General features: G+C 36.4%; 1 pseudogene; it reads left to right on the top strand.

Moving 5' to 3' along the window:
* The first annotated feature begins 271 nt into the window (after nucleotides 1-271).
* LOC111985000 (pentatricopeptide repeat-containing protein At3g26540-like) lies at nucleotides 272-12,557 on the top strand (annotated as a pseudogene).
* The last annotated feature ends 1,007 nt before the right edge of the window (nucleotides 12,558-13,564 follow it).

The raw sequence follows: 13,564 nt of genomic DNA, 5'->3' as shown, positions 1-13,564 counted from the left end.
GAGCGTATAAAAGGTCAAAATGATCTTCCGAGGACTCCACCTGATCAAGATAAGCTCTAAGTGCACTGGGAGACAATAAGGATGAAGAAATATCTAAAGGGAAAGCTGCTACCACCGTATTTAATGTTCTGCAGCAACTTTTCTGGCCGCATTTATGTGGAGAAGACCCCTGAACAGTGTATCCTCACCTACCGCCACTCACACAAAGCTAAAGAAGATGCTTGATGTGACACATACTCAAGTAGACTCACGGATGAGGTACAAGTGGACGATGGAGATGAAGAGAAGGGAGGTTATATAAAGGAAAGAAGCTCCTAACGTAAGGGGGGGAGGAAGAAACAGAAGAAGAGAGAACTTGACTGTAACCCTAAGATTTGTGTTCATCAGATAATCAATAATATAGCTCTTCGGATATTCACTCTTTACGTGTAGACTTATGTTAGCTTGTGTTTGAAAGTTGTGATTCGTTGTTGTTAATCTCATACTTAACCTAGCTCTTTCACTCATACTCTACAAATTAATTGTTTTGGGTTTGGGTCACAAATCCCAACCCTACACTTCCCATATCCCATTATCTATATGGGTGGAATAAAATATATATATATATTTTTTTACATATTTTTATAGTGATTATTAATGCATAATTGAATGTGGATGTTTTTTTTTTTTTTTTGCTAAATGCTCTAAAATTTTCATATATATATATATATATATTATAAAATGAATATATTATATTGTCTTTATTTCAAGTGAAATGGAAAGTGATCATTTGAAAGCCATAATTTAAAGTGCAATAAATTTAGAGTCTAAATTGTGCCAAGAACATTATGTAATCTTAGTAAAAGGGGAAAGTGTTAAGAATTTACCTGGTATGAAATAATTATATTGTTTGAGGAACCCTAAATGCTGTTAGAGTACAAGATCGTCAACAATGCATAATTTTTAGGTATTTTCAGAGCATAAAGAATGATACTTATTCCTTTCACATTTATGGTAGTCTACTCATTAAATTCATGGTGGGTTCCATCAACAAGGACATTTTAGCGCGTTATAGATTCTTATCCATGGCTCATCATTTGACTATGCGCACTCTTTTAAAATAATTAACTAACTAACTAAACATTACAAAGAGCAAAGTAAAGCAAACCCCTAATAGGTTCCCATTAACCGGATCGTAGTCCCAATATATAATGATTTAAATATTTGAATATTTGAATTTCTAGCCAATTTTTCTTTCTTTTTCTTCAACTGTTACATGAGTATGTGTCCCGCTTCTATACTCAACCACATTCTCTACAGCTGAACCCATAAGCCCCAAACTCAAGCCACTAGTGCCAAAGCCTTAGCCAACACCATCTTCACTCACCTCAAAGTTGGTTGTCTCCAAAAAGTTGTCTCAATTCTCTCTGCTGCCCTAGTACTTTTCCAGTATTCTCTCTATGCCTATCTCTTCCAATCACGCCGTTGTTAAAGCCCGAAAGGTCAAGTCCCATCTTCTCACCTTCTCCCCTACATCACCCGTCTTTCTCCTGAACCGAGCGATAGAGACTTATGGTAAATGTGGATGTTTAGTTAATGCAAGGGAGCTATTTGAGGAAATGCCTCAAAGAGATTAGGGGTCTTTGAATGTAATGATTATGGCTTATATGCAAGGTGGGTGTCCTAAGAAGGCCTTGTCATTGTTTTCAGACATGAATAGATCATGAGTTTATGCGAGTAAGGCCACGTTCGCCAATGTTTTTAGGTCTTGTGGTGCAGTGTTGGCACTTTGTCTTCTGAGACTGGTTCATGGGTTTATTGTGAAATATGGGTTTATTGCGAATATAATTTTGGAGAGTTCAATTGTTGATGTATATGAGAAATGCCAGGTTATTAAAGATGGGTGAAGAATGTTTAATGAGATTAAAAATCCAATTACTGTTTCTTGAAATGTGATTGTGAGGTAGTATCTTGAGATGGATGATGGAAAAAATGTGGTCTTTATCTTTTTTCAAATTTTCCAGACTGCGGTTAGGCCCTTTAACTTTACATTCTGTAATGCACTTAATGCTTGCTCAAGTATATTTACACTAAAGGAAAGGAAGCAAAGTCATGGAGTTTTAATTAAAATATGTCTTGAAGATGATGAAGTTATTTCAAGTCCTCTCATGGATATGTATATCAAGTGTGAGAAATTAGAGAATGCTCATAAGGTATTTGAACAGCTAAGTTCAAAAGATTTAATTTCTTGGACTTCAATTGTGTCAGGGCATGCAACTAGTGGGAAAACTAGTGTTAGGATATTTGTGATTCACTTGTTAGGAACATATGTCACTATTTTATGTAATTGGCTAATCTTTTGACAAAATGCACTTTACTTGTATTTGGGTAGATCTAGGATGTGTTTAATACTTCAAGATACTTTGTTTCAAGATCAAGTGTTGAAGCCATGCAAGTCTGTCCAAGTTTCAAGCCAAGAAAATGCCTATCATTAAAGCTTGACAGCTAACCATCTATCGAGCTTAAGAAGCTGTTCCAGCCCCATGGCTCGATAGCTGCTTGATAGCAGCTCGACAGATAGGCATCTATCGAGGTTTATGAAAAACAAAATTTCAGATCTGTTTTGGCTCTAATCAGTGATTATGTGTTTGAGTTTTATTTTCTTACAACCCTAGACATATAAAAGGATTATTTTAAGGGCCGTCAAAGAGGACACAAGTTGCATAAGTGTTGAGCACAGTTTGTTCAAGCAAATTGTGACCAGAGACAGAGTTTTACCCTTGTTCATCATTCTTGTAGAAGTTGCTGTATTTGTGCACCGTAGGGTTTTGTAACCAAGTATCTTCTTGATCTTCATTGTGGATAAACTAAAAAATTTTGTAGCCAACAACCTTCTCTAGTTGGTGATTAAAGTCACATACTGTGATCCGCATAATTGGTTAGTCATGTACTGGGTGCCATGCATCAAAAGGAGAAATTGTCACTATAGAACAAGTCCAATTGGGTATTGGGGTAAGAGTTCAACTGTAGGTTGGTATAAGGTACTGAAATTTCTTTACTTGTAACTATTTGTTGTGATAATAATGGAGTTTCGAGAGTGGTGACCTTAAAATCACCCGGTGAGGTTTTTGCCTTGTAGGTTTTCCCCATTCATAAACAAATCACTATGTCAATTTTATTTTCCACTGCATACTTAGTTTAATTGGTAATTTGTTTGTGTTACCACGCATTTGCATGCTGATTTGATTAATTAATTAAATTTGGCTAATTAATCAATTAATTCATCACAAGGGGTCAATTCATTTTTAGCCTATCAAATGGTATCAGAGCAAACACACTCTGATTAGGGTTAATCTTTGCTGTGTTGATCCATTGACCCCTGTTTGTCATGGATAGAGGATAGTCATTAATTATACATTCTTTATTTGATGGCACTAATTATGCATACTGGAAAGTACGCATGAGAGCTTTCTTGCAGTCTTTAGATAAGAAGGTGTGACAAACTGTAAAGATTGGCTGGACCAAGCCGAAGGAAATGCTGGCCAATTGGGATGATGCAAAGATCAAGGCGGCAAACTTCAACATCAGGGCATTGAATGCTTTGTTCAGTGCGGTCACTAATGAGGAGTTCAAGAAGATATCCTCTACTAAAATTGCTAAGGTAGCATGGACCATTCTCCAGACAACCTATGAAGGAACCAAGGTTGTTAAAGATTCAAAACTTCAAAGGCTTACTACAAGCTTTGAAGAAATCAAGATGGAGGAGGATGAGTCGTTCGATGAGTTCTACGCCAAACTCAAGGACATAGTGAACTCAGCCTTTAATCTTGGGGAAACCATTTCTGAACCCAAGATTATGAAGAAAGTGCTCAAATCTCTACCTGAGAGATTCCATGCCAAGATTACGGCAATCAATGAATCAAAGGATATTAACAAGATTCCTTTGACAGAGCTGGTTAGTAATTCGCAGACTTACGAGCTAAGGTTATCAAGAATCGGTAAGTCGGGTAAGGACAAAAGCATGACATTGAAGGCTAAGAGCAGTGACACTAATGAGTCTTTAGATGTTGAGAATTCTAAGATGAAGTCCTACATTATAAGGTAATTCAAGAAGTTCATGAAGAATGCCAATGGGAAAGGCTTTGACAAGGACCGTAGGCAATCCAAGTCTTCACAATTCAAGAGCCAAGACAAAGGGAAAAAGGATGCTAAGGATGGCGGTCAGTACACTGTTCCTGCAAGACCTAAGTGCTTTGGGTGTCAAGACTTTGGTCACATGAAACAAGAGTGTCCTATATATCTCAGGAGCATTGGGAAGAGTAAGGCACTTGCTGCTACCTTGAGCGACACTAAGCCTGAGGATGATTCCAACAATGAGGATGACAGAATCTTAAATGCCTTCACTGCCACTATCAATCCTATTGAGGGGATTGCTGAAGACGTGGACAAATAAGAGGACTTGGTGGAGTCTAAGTTCGAGAAGATGAATGATCAAGATAATATCCATACAGCCTATGAGAAATTATATAAAGTGTTTGAGAAGCATGAGAAACTTTATAGGTTGGCCACCAAGAAGCTCAGTGATGTGAAACTTGATCGTGATGAGCTTTCCATAAAGTTTGATGGAGCCAATCAGACTATTGGAGCACTGAGGTTTGAAAACAACTTATTAGCTAAGAAGACCAAGAAGCTCGAAGCGGAATTGTTTCAAGTTAGAGCTCAATTGGAGAGGACTTCAAGTGCAAAGCTTGATGAGATGCTTAATCTTCAAAAATCTACTTCTAATCGAACAGGTTTAGGGTATGGTCTCTCTTCTTCTAATATTGCTTCTACTAGTACTACTGTCTTTGTTCCTCCTAGTAATAATGTTGAAATTGAGAACAATGATGTTAAAACTGATTTATCTAGTGAGAACATAGACAAGAGTAAATCTATGTTAGAAGCACCCCCTAAGCAAGATAAGAAGGAAGCTAAGAACCCTAGGGCTAAGAAAACTAATTCTTAAAAGCCTAAATAAAAGAAGCAGCATCTCTGTCATCATTATGGAGTTGCTAGTCATACTCGACCAAATTGCTATAAGTGGTTAGCCACTTAACAGAGCAATGGCATGATAACATCTGGAAGCCAAAATTAGCTTGAATTCTCTCCTGCTCCTTTTGGAGATCTTCTCAAAGCCCTCATGTTCTTTTTGAACTTGACGGTTTCAATTCTTCTCCTTCATCACCGGTTAAAGGATTTGCTAGATGGAAAGGTTCTTCCAAGGTGTGGAAAGAAAAGGGCTCCAAGTGATTCTATCACTTTCTTCTCGCTCTTCTTGTGTTTTGTTTTTGCATAACTTATGTGTTTTGCTTTTATTTTGAGTCAGTCTAGTTTTATGTTTTACTTTATTTAACATGTTTTTGTTTGTTTTCAGTTTTGTTATTTTGTTTTTGATATAAAAATAATTAAAAAAAATTGAAAAATCAGAAAAATACAAAAACAGTGTGTGTTTTGTGTACATTGGTACTTGTGTACCTTAGATGGCTATTGAAACAAAGTTTTCTAAACTTTGTATCTTTTATATCTTAGATGAACATCTCTATGCATAACTAAACAAGTGAGTTTTGTGGCTCTTGTTTGTGATGAGTAAGATTAAGTTATCTTTTGTACTTAACACTCGTATCACTCTTTTTGACAGAAATGACTAGAAAATCCTAAGAAAAAGGCATAAATAACCATTTCACCACTATTGCATATCAATAATGAATGACATCTGTATGCTTCGGCATAACAAAGGTGCAATGTCAATGACATTTGTGTGCTTCAGTATAGCAAAATTAGAATGTTAAATGCTTAACATAATTGGGTATTTCTTTTCTATCTCTTATATGCCCATGCGTGATTTGCCTAAAAAGAAAAATATGCAAAGAAAAATAAAAAAAGTAAAAAGAATAAAAATGCTTTATATATAATTGCAAGCATGTATTCTAGGAGATGTGGGAGTTATAGGATGTACCTCGAAGGTGATAGTTCCCATCAAACAGTTATGATTGTGTGTGAGTTAAAATAATTTTTTCATATCTCAAATCATCATAACATGTATACGCTTATGCAATCTTGCGATATTTTACACACACAACACGCAATATTCTTTTCTACTCTTGATACATATGCAAGTACAATGTGATTTGGCCATTACAAGGTTTACATGTGTTAATGTATACTCACTAAACTGTCTTGACTTATTTTTGAAATATAAAATTGGTTAAACTTGTTTATGTGTGTATGTGTGTGTTTTTGGGATCTTTGTGCTGAAAATTGTTGTTGAGAGATAATTTTGAGAGCTTAATATGATGTTGGATCTTTGGTTGAGTTGCATGCTTTATTGCATTTCATATATGTGTTTTTCCCTTCTTGAAAATTGTTTTTAAGCAATCTCGACACCTTCTCGATACTTGGCCGTCTATTGAACTCTTAAGTTGTTTCTTATCGCAATCTCGACACTTCCACGACAATTGGTGGATCAATTGAGAAAACTTCTGTCCACTTAATAACTTCTTGACACCTGGTAGATCGATCGAGCTTCTTTTAGCCTTTGGTGATTTATCCCTCGACAGATCCTCGACAGCTGCATCTGTGGATGTTTTGTTTTCTCGACACTTGGCTTGACAGATGTCTCGACACCTCTATTTGTCGAGATTTACTGAACCATTATGTATAGGTTTTGTGCGATTCGGTTCTCATTTCTCTCGATCTCTCTCTCGATAGATTTGTCTTCTCACCTCCCAAATCACTCTCTCTCACTCCAAACCTCTTTTCCAAGTGTTTTTCAAGCTTTTTTCAAGGTTTCTCGTCACTTGGTATGTCTCTTTTCTCTCATTTACATGCATTTCATGTTTTGAAACTTAGGTTTTGTGGTTTTTGAAAAATTTTAGGGTTTTTCAAAATTGATAAGTTATTGTTGAAATTTTGGGATGGGTTTTCACTTAAATGAGTTTAAAATCTCATGCATTGCATCACATTAGCATTATAACTGTATTATCATGCATTTAGATGTGTGCAAATTGGTTGTGTGCTGGTAGGATTGGATTAAGCTGAGCCTATGATGAATTTTATATTGCATGTCACATGTTCATGCATTTCCCATGCATATGTACTTTCTTTTCCATATACTTGTTATATTTGAGCTGCTTGAGACTTTTCTGATAGTCTTTCTCTCTCCCTCTCTTTTCTGTTTACGTTAGCCGTGTCTATGGCACCTAAACATAAGTCAACTCCATCTCAGAACTCTCTTCATTCCGGGGCATCGTCTTTGTCTGATCCTACTCCTTCTCATATTCGGTTTCGTGATGAGGATGCCCAAAAGGACTTCTCGGAGAACTTTTCTCGACGAGGTGTTCATTTGGAAAGCCGAGTCATTTTGGCGGACTTCGTTGACACTAACCTACCCATGTCATTCACAGTTGGGGTTAGGAGTCACAATGTGACATCTCAGTCACATGTCCTTCCGTGCTGATCCAAGAGTTTTACTCCAACATGTATGGAATTGATTCTTTAGTACCCTTCTGTCATACTCGCATTCGAGGTACGCGCATTGCTGTCACCCTGCAGCTTGTTGCGGATGTTCTCCATGTCCTGAGAGTAGAGCATCCTAAGTATCCCGGTTATGAGCGTCTGAGGATTGTGTCCAAAGACGAGATGATGTTTGCTTCTATGAGCACCCTTCTGTTTGGGGTGATCGTCAATTTACACCATGTAAGCCCTTTGCTAAAGGTCCTAGATTCATGAACATGGTGATGAATTTTGTTTTGCACCCACTCTCTCACTATAACTCCATCATAGAGCCTTGTACTCGATTTTTGCTTTCTTTGTTAGAGCACCGCACTATAGATTTTCCTTCACGTTTTATTCTTTCTATCATAGATGTGTTTAGGGATACAGCTACCCATGATAAGCTCATTTTCCCTTCGGCTATCATGTGGATTTTAAGCCATTTTTCTGTTTCTTTTCCGTCTTACGATCACTTCTCTATCATGTGTGCCATAGACACCACTACTATTAAATGTAGCGAGGCGCAGTTTAGGTCACGGCAGTTGGATTCAATAGCTCCTCCCTCCCGTTCGACTCTATCCCGTTCTTCTCCATCCACATCCGTTCCCTCTTCTTCTATGAGCAATGTGTCACTCGGAGACATCATGGTGAAATTGTAGCGCATGGATGCTCGCTTTAATACACTATTTACAAAGTTGTATCAGGTGAATGTTTGTGTCAGTCGTATTGCACAGTGGCAAGCGATCATGGGTGGCTTCGCTTCTGAGGTTTCTCCTCCACCTCCTCTAGTGGCTTCTGATTCTGAGGTTGAGGATGATGATGATGATGACGACAATGATGCTTCTGATGATGATGATGGAAATGCTAACTCTACCAATGAGATGTTTGCTTGACACTCTTACCCTTTGTCACTTGTGACAAAAAGGGAGAGTAGTTTTAGATATGAGAGTGGTCATTCTTAGGGGAAAGTTAGTATAGTACATTTTTGTTAGGAGGAGTGTTGATATCTTGAGGGATGTAGTGAGGATTACTTGTATCTTTTTCTTTTCTTTCTTTTAGAGATACATTTATTCTTGTACATAGGTCTTGTGATCATTATTGACATACATTGTACTTATTTTCGTTATATGTTGATGTATGTTTCTTTCACCTACCCTTACATGTGTTGTTTCTTTTCTTTCTTTATGCATATATTTCTTTTTACTTGTATGCAGTCTATTATTTTTGTTTCCTTCTGTTTCCTATTATTTTTGTTTCACATAAAGATGCTTTGATGAGTTTTGTTTAAAATGTTTCAGAAATACAAGTTGTTAAAATCTACTTGCCATAAACTCTCTTATTGCAAAGTTTTTCAAGAATTTGTATTAAGATAGATTTTATTGTATTAACAAGTGAGTATGAGTTGAATGATTTATGATTTCTCTCATATGTTCATTTATTTGTTGTGGTTTTTTCACGGATTGCCAAAGGGGGAGATTGTTAGGATATATGTGATTCACTGTTAGGAACATATGTCACTATTTTATGTAATTAGTTAATCTTTTGACAAAATGCACTTTACTTGTATTTGGGTAGATCTAGGATGTGTTTAATACTTCAAAAAATTTTGTTTCAAGATCAAGTGTTGAAGCCATGCAAGTCTGTCCAAGTTTTAAGCCAAGAAAGTGCCTGTCATTAAAGCTCGATAGCTAGCCATTTATGGAGCTTAAGAAGCTATTCCAGCCCCGTGGCTTGACAGTAGCTCAACAGATAGGCATCTGTCGAGGTTTATGAAAAACAGAATTTCAGATCTGTTTTGACTCTAATCCGTGATTATGTGTTTGGGCTTCATTTTCTTACAACCCTAGACACATAAAATAATTATTTTAAGGGCCGTCAAAGAGGACACAAGTTGCACAAGTATTGAGCAAAGTTTGTTCAAGTAAATTGTGATTGGAGACCAAGGTTTTAAAACTGGGACCGGATCGTACGGTCCGACCGGGAAAACCTCGAACCGGCCATCTTTATGGTTTGTTAAACATGAAGAACCGTTCCATGCAAAAAAGTAGTGAACTGTACGAGCCGCAGTTGGACCGCCCGGTTTTGTAAACCATGACCGGTTCAGGTGGTTCACATGGGTCCTTTGTTTTAAGCCTTAAATGGCACCATTTTGGATTCTTTTCCTTGTTTTTTTTTTTTTTGCTATACGGCGTCGTTTGGACTTTGGAATTAGATCATTCTCTCAAACAAGAAACCCTCGCTTGGTAAATACCGGCCGAAATTCAAGATTCGGCCAGCATGGAGTTTGGACTGTAAAACTAAAATCTCAACCAAAAAAAAAAAAAAAAAATAGAAGAAGAAAGAAATGAAGTAAACAAACGTACCTTACAAAAAAAATTAAGCAAAACAAAAAAGCCATGGTGAGAAACTTGAGTGAGGAGTGGAGAAAAGTTAGATGAGATGAAGCACTGGAAAGTTGAACTATTGAAGAAGACGCACACAAAGGAAAAAAGTAGAAGAAAGAGGAAGACAACATAAAATGACAAAGATGAGAGGAAATTTAAAACTAAGTCTGCGAAGAGTGGAAATCGAGGAGTACGTGTTTCTTGACATATGTGGATGAGAAAATAGAAGAGAAAAAAAGAAAGAAAAGAAAAGGGAGTGAACTAGCTGGTGAGGAAAAAATGAGTAATATAAAATATTGAAAACATAATTGGTTGGGCAGAGTGCAAGCCAACTTTCATTTTGTGCGTTGGTGAGGAAAAAAGGAGTAATATAAAATATTGAAAGTTTTCTACTTTCGTTTTGTACATTTGTTCGGTTTTTTCTTTTCTTTTCTTTTTTTTTTTTTTTTTTTTTTTATATACATTTTTATAAAAAAAATTTGTAAGTAATAAGGTATGAAATTATATATATATATATATATTTGCAGTAGTTTCAAAATGGTACACTGAAATGAGCCAATATTGAACCGGTACCGAAACATTTCATTCCAATAGACAAACCGAAACAGAATTCATAACATTGGTTTTATGTATTTTTGTAAGAAACAATGTGTAATGGATTACACATTATTACTGTGAAGTGGTCAGTTCTATAAAAGCTATTGTTATTGTGAAACCTACTGTTGGTGGATTACTTTCAAACCTTGGGATAGATCGAGGGCTAGATGATATAAAAGATTTGCTTGGTGAAACACTCGTCTTGAAGCTTGTTAGTTAAATCCTTGGTAAATTAGACTATTTTAGTTAATTTTTCTATTTTTTATCAATTTAATATTTATATATATTTAAATTAATTATGACATCATCATGGTTCGACCCCGGTTCAACCTCAGTTCGACCTCAAGAACCTTGAACCTCTTCCTTTTACAGTTTAATGAATGGTCCAGGTTTCAAAACCTTGCCGGACACAAAGTTTTGCCCTTGTTCATCATTCTTGTAAAGTTGTTGTGTTTGTGCACCGTAGGGTTTTATAACCAAGCATCTTCTTGATTTTTATCGTGGATGAACTGAAGAACTTTGCAGCCAACAACCTTCTCTAGTTGGTGATTGAAGTTGAGTATTGGGATCCACGCAATTGGTTAGTCACGTACTGAGAGCCGTGCATCAAAAGGAGAATTTGTCACTACAGAACAAGTCCAATTAGGTATTGGGGTAAGTGTTCAACTGTATGTTAGTATAAGGTACTGAGATTCCTTTACTTATAACCGCTTGTTATAATAATAGTAGAGTTTCGGGAGTGGTGACCTTAAAATCACCTGATGGGGTTTTTGTCATGTAAGTTTTTCCTATTCGTAAACAAATCACCATGTCAATTTATTTTCCGCTACATACTTAGTTTAATTGGTGATTTGTTTGTACTACCACGCGTTTGCATGTTAATTTGATTAATTAATTAAATTTGGCTAATTAATCAATTAATTCATCACAAGGGGTCAATTCGTTTTTGGCCTATCAACTAGGGAGGCAAAGAAGCTTTTTGATCAGATGCTTGACGCAATGTGATCTCCGGAATGTTGGTAGGGTATACTCGTTCCCTCCAATGGGAAGAGGCTCTAGACTTTGTAATTTTTATGCCCAATACAACTAAGGACATTGACTATGTCACAATTGGTTTAATTCTGAATGTGTGTGCTAGTCTTTTAGATGTTGAAGTGGGGAAACATGTCCATGGTTTTATCTACTGAAAGGGTTTCCCTTCCAATCTTGTTGTTGGCAATGCCTCTCTTGACATTTATGGTAAATGTGGGAACTTAAGAAGAGTTTGGTTTTACCTAATAATAAGTCAATGGAGGGATAGTGTTTCTTGGAATGCTTTATTGACTAGCTATGCTCGTCATGGCCTTAGTGAACAAGCAATGACAATTTTCTCAGAGATGCAATGGGAGACAAGACCAAGAAAGTTTACAATTGGAACCCTTTTGGCTGCTTATGCAAATGCTTTCTCTCTTGAGCATGGCAAACAGATTCGTGGATTCATGATTAGAAATAGTTATGAGATGGATATTGTGATAAGAGGAGCTTTAGTAGATATGTGCTCAAAATGTCGTTGCCTTGAGTATGCTTTCACAGTTTTTAAAGAGGCAGTGTCACGGGATGTGATTCTTTGGAACTCCGTAATTTTTGGATGTTCTCACAATTGAAGAGGTAGGGTGATACTTGAATTGTTTGGGTTAATGGAGGAGGAAGGAGTAAAAGCAAATCATATCACATTTCAAGGTATTTTGCTTGCTTGTATATATGAAGGACTAGTTGAGTTGGGAACACTATTTTAATTCAATGAGCAATAAGTACTATGTCATGCCTCGGTTGGAGCACTATGAGTGTATGATTGAACTTTATAGTCAGTATGGGCACATAAATGAGCTGGAGAAATTCATTAAGATGATGCCTTTTGAACCCACTGATCCAATGTTGACAAAAGTCTTTGATACTTAAAGAAAATATGGATGCTTGAGGTTGGGAGAGTGGACTGCCGAACGACTTAATGATTTGAATCCTTCAATGGAACTAAAATTTCAAATCATGGTCAGGGAAGAGGAAGTAATCACCATAAATGAAGATTGAAAGGAGCTATATTCCTGCATTTTGAGTTCTAAGGACACAGAGAGGCAGTAATCACCATAAATGCAGGTTGAAAAGATCTATATTCCTGCATTCTGGTTTCTAAGCCCCACTTGCAATTTTCAGATGGAGATAAAAAGTCATTTGCATCTGATTTTTTTCAACGGATGTTGTAGTTCTATTATTGGTAATTTTTATCTCCTTGAAACATAAGAATAATATTTAAATGATTAAGCTGCACCACACTTTTTACAACCGATCTCCTCCTTACATTTGTTTGCAAATGTTAAAACCCTTTTACAACCTCTCATGTAATATATGTAATTGGAGTATCTTCCATTGATTTAAGGTTGTGCTTTATAGAATCCAATGTCTAGCTGAAACTGGGATAAATATTAACACATGGAATTGGTTGGATATCAAACAAAACCTATTAAGATCCTGATGATTCTCTGTCCCAGACCTTCTTGTTGTGCTTTGATAAGAGAGCATATGCATGGAATAAGTAAACGGTTAGATATATTTTTCCAGAACAGGAATATTTGCAAATTCTATCCATGTCTCAATCAAGGTATCGAATTCCAGATCAGTGTGTGGCACTAACTTGGCTCAGTATACTGTTAAATCTTGGTACTTTTTGCATTTGGATATGAAGTCGGAAAAAAAGGGAGAATTGAGATTTTGTCACCAGAATTGAAGAACATGCAAGTTACTTGGAGATGGCCTTTTCCACAGAAAGCTTAATTTTTTATATTGAAAATTGCATCCGTAATTTTCTTCTGGTTAGTAAGCAGTTGGGTAGAATGCAACTCTTGCCAGTTTCACTCTCTGATTTTCTGCTGACTTGATCAGCACCGTCTAATATTCTTTTCAACATGATTCTGATATATGCTTAACCAGTCAGAAGGATGCAGCTAGCTTCATGTCAGTCGACTATTTGCTATTTTGCTTCTTTGGACCATTTGGGTTACAGAGTAAGAATTTTCTTTTAGAATTAGCTCCCTCTTTCA

The sequence above is a fragment of the Quercus suber genome, unplaced genomic scaffold (assembly GCF_002906115.3).
Source record: "Quercus suber isolate HL8 unplaced genomic scaffold, Cork oak 2.0 scaffold_273, whole genome shotgun sequence".
Classification (NCBI taxonomy): domain Eukaryota; kingdom Viridiplantae; phylum Streptophyta; class Magnoliopsida; order Fagales; family Fagaceae; genus Quercus; species Quercus suber.
Note: the sequence above shows the minus strand (reverse complement) of the source record. Positions and strands in the feature narration are given on the sequence as shown.